Below are 4281 nucleotides of genomic sequence, written 5' to 3' on the forward strand. Positions count from 1 at the left end.
CATTTGATCTTCCAGGGAGGTTTGTTCCAGCTCCTGGCGAGGAAGTGTGCAGGCTGGCATGTTGGTGTGCTGCAGGCTGATGGGCACTGGCTACAGACAGGCATGGAAGAAACACTACTTTCTGCTCTCCCTTCCCACCCAAAACACAAACTGTCTACATCCTTGGGTACCCCACACCTAAAACTAGGGAGGAAATAACGGTTGGCTATGAGGGTTTGCCCCCCTCCTGCCCCACATCTGGGAAAATGATGTGGGCATTTTGGCTTTGCAGCGGCCACTGACTGGGATGGGGGATCCAGGGCTACCCAAGCACCGTACCTGGCACTGCAGGTGCTCCTGGGTCTTCAGGTACCTTTTGTCTGGCAGGAACATTTCCTCCTTCCCTCTCAACCCTTTGACTCTCAGCATCTTCCCCTACACCCCAAAGGTGGAGCAGCAGGCAGCACCCAACCCTGGTGCCCCAGCGCTACTTGGCATCTCCTGCATTGTCTCCGTCCCAGCAAACGTGGGCCCCCTTGCATGAACCCTCCAGGCAGGGGAGTGGGCAGGCAAGGCAGGAGCTGATCAAACATCCTCAGACGGGATCCCACCCTGCCTTAGCCTGGTGCCCAAGGGAAACCCTCTCCCTTCTCAGTTTGGCTGCCTTTGGGGAGCATCAGCCCTGGTGAGAGCCAGAGCACTGTTCTTGCCTGCCCCAGCTCTTTTAAGTACTTAAACCCTCAGTGCTTCCCTCTGTGGGCCCCTGAGGCAACTCCAAAGGCAGAATGGTTCTGCCCTCAACAAATACCCAGGAAAACGATCTGATGCATTCAGAGGCATCCAGAGTCAGGGAAAGGAAACCTCCAACTGCAATAACAGATGGGCAGGGGGAAAAGACAGCAGGAAAATTTTGTAGCTTTTTGTACTCTTTTTCCACACTTAAAGCTGAGGAGAGGGGATAGCTGGTCCTCTGTGCTCGCCTACGCTGGCTGCACACAGTGGGAGGATGGAAAATACAACTTGTACTGCACTCTCCTGGGGCCGCCCTGCAGGTCAGTGTTCCTGGCTGCTGGGGGTTGAAGTGTTTGTGGTAGACTCGAAACACTGCAGCAGCGTCGCAGAAGAGCCAGGGGACAGTCACCAGGGCACAGCGAGATGGTTGGAGGCAGCAACACCACCACGGTGGTTGTGGTGGCAAGAGCAGTGAGGAGCGGCAGTTCTGCTGCCACAAACAGCCAGGACCAGAAGATCCAAGATGAGCCATAGGCAATGCGTGGGGTGATGCCTTCTGGCTGCCTGAGCTCTGCTCCTCTTCCTCCCACAGAGAGAATCACAGGAGGATGAAGAGGACTTGTGGTTTCTGCACAAGAGCTGCAGTTCTAGTGAGAGCAGGCGGTGTCTCAGGCTGGGCTGCATTGCCCTTGCATATCAGCCCCCTCCACGTCAGGTGTCAGCACATTGCTGCTTCCCCGGAGTGCCACCAGCCCTGGGGATGACATTTCTGCCTCCAGGGGAGTCTGCATTCTCCCACCTTGATCGTAGTATGCAGGATCCACGGGAGGGACAAGGCTGAGAAGAGGACTGAGGAAGAGGCAGAGAGAATGGTGGCACTGCTAGTACTTTCTAGGAGGCTTTGCTTGGAGCTTCAGAAAACACCACCACTCCTTAACACCATGGGGAAACTCCCCCTGTGGTGCAGTCTTTTGGCAGAAAGAAAACCTTGCATGCATGCCTTTCCCTGGGTGGGAAGTGCAAGGTGGGTTGGGACAGGCTCCCCAGGATGATGAGGACCCTTTGGGGAGAACTCCCAATTTGTCTTCCCAGCTCCAGGTTCCTCCCAGCCTGGAATCTCCACCTGCCCTTGGCTGACAGTGAAAGAGGGCATGCTGCACTCAGCCCTGCCACCACTGGTTCACTACCTCCCTCCTGCTCAAGACACAGCAATTCTGCTCCAGGTTGTCTTTGCAGCTTCACATGTCTGCTCAGAAATCTCCTGGCCGACCTTGGCCCTTCTTTAGTCCACGTTTGGTAACTTTCCACTGCTCCGAGCTCTGGCCTGCCCACGTTGGGGTAAGAGAAAACTGGTTGTGCTGGGCAGGAACCACTTCTTGTCCCCAGCTGGTTCCATCTGGTAGCCCACTGTTACGAGTGAGTGCCCAGCTCCCCGGCCCTGCTGCAGGTGGGACGCGGGATGCACCGTCGTGGCCGGCCGGGCAAGACGCAGCAGACAGGGCATCTCAGCACTTGCCTTCCCCCAGTTATTTCAGCCACGGCCTCTGGATTCTCATGATCCCATATCATTTGGATATCCCCCACGCAACTGCCTATCAGTGTGTGCAAGGAGTTAACTCTCCCTGGCATCAAATATGTCCCAGTTTCTTGGTGCCACAGCAAGCACCCTGCCAGCGTGTGGCAGCACTCTCTTCCCCTGAACACGGGGTTGGGTCTACCCCATCTTTATTTGTGGGCAAACCCCCAAGGGTGTTTGCAGCTTTGTCACCTTGGGGTGCACTGGGAGGAGGCAATGCCCACCGCAGTCCCTGCTGTCCTCTGTGCAGCCCGGGGACTGTGCCTCCGCAGTGACCGTCCTGTTCCAGCATGGGATCCATCCCAAAAATTTGCCCCTGGCCCTTTTCCACCAAGCCAGGGAAATCAGAGGACACGGTGGTTTTGTGGGGTGTGGAATGTTCCCACCTCATGCTTGGGGCTGCCCTGCTCCTGAGAAGCAGCCTGACGTGATGTCCTGCCACCCTTCCCCACAAACTGTGGTCCCATCCCTGTGTCCCAGGGTGCCTGGGTTGCCCCTACACTGTCTCCCCTTGCTGTTAACCCTAGCAGAGGACTGAGGCAGAGCTCACAGCTGCACCATCACGGCTGCAAAATTGGTTGTGAACGCAACAAACCCACCCTCAGTGTCCTCTGCTGGACCCTGGGGCCACATCCTTGTGCTGATGGGATGGGGAGAGCAACGACCTCCTCTTTTACAAGGAACCTTGAAAACTTTTTCCTTCCACTGCCTTGCCCAAGATAAGCCTTCCCTGAGGGTTTGTTTATTAGGAAACTTCCCCCCCTCCCAATCCCTGAGCTCTCCTTTGCTCTTGAACCTGGAGGAGAAGGAGCAGCTGTACCCACCTGGGGTTAGAAACCCATAAAAGTTGTGCAGCTTCATTGACCAGGAGCTGCTGAGCTCCGAGCTGTTCTGGGGACCTGCTGTGACCCCGCGCCCCCTCAGCCCCAGGAGAAGGGGGGCTGCTGGCCTGCGCAGGGCGGGGGAGGGATTTGGCTGGGTCCTCCAGCTGTCGATTGGGACTGGTCTTGGCCCAAGTCGGGGGGGAGACATGCAAGTAGGGGGACTTTGGTCAACCATGACCAAGAAAGATGGCTATCGAGTGGGCCTGCTGTAAAGGACAGGTAATGGCTCACTATCAGATGCCTTTAGGGTGACCAAATAGCCGTGTAATGGGCCCTGTGCTGGAGTGGGCTGAGGGCCCTGGGGGTGCAGATTGAAGACTGGATAAGCCACCCCAGTAGTTCAACTCCCATCCATTATTTAAATGCAAAGGTAATTGCTTTCATCTTTTCACCTGGAATGGTGCCACTAACTCAGCCATCTCCTGAAAGTCCTATCCTGGTGGCCTGAAGGCAGGAGTCCCTGAGCCAGGGACTGCCCTGGAGACCCATGGCAGGGCAGAGAGGGGAGCCATCCCCTCTGCAGGGGTGCCACCAGTACCCCTGGGGACAAGGGGCAAAAGCTGAGCGGCAGGGTGGCACTGGGAACATGGGTCTTGACCCCGCACCCTCCTCTCTGCTCTTCCCTGCACCAGGACCCAGGCTGTGGTGCTGCAGCCCCATGGCCCAGCCGTGGCAGCTTGTCAAGGAAGCTGAACTGTGTCTATCTGAAGGAAAAGGCTGTGTGTGTGTGTGTTCAGGATGTTCTGCAGAAGAAATCAGGACCCTCATGGCTCCTGTGAGGGCAGTTCTCCTCGTGATGACTGCCTTCAGACATAATGAACTGCCCCTCTCCCCAACACGGGACAAGCCAGTGGGGTCCCAGTGCTGATCCAGCAGAAGAAGACAGTCAAAGCCCACCTCCTAAATACTGACCACGTGCAGCTAGTGTCAACATCCAGCCACATCCTGCTGATGGCTAATCCTGAGCCTCCAAAACCCAGGGAGTGCATGGCTCCATGACGGAGAGCTGTGGCACGGGGCTGCTACAGGATCTGGCCAGAACAGACAGGGGTCTCGGGAGAAGAGAACAAAGCAGACAGCAGCAACTCCCATTCGGAAGTTTTCCCTTTA

Source organism: Athene noctua, chromosome 15, assembly GCF_965140245.1.
Source record: "Athene noctua chromosome 15, bAthNoc1.hap1.1, whole genome shotgun sequence".
Lineage (NCBI taxonomy): Eukaryota > Metazoa > Chordata > Aves > Strigiformes > Strigidae > Athene > Athene noctua.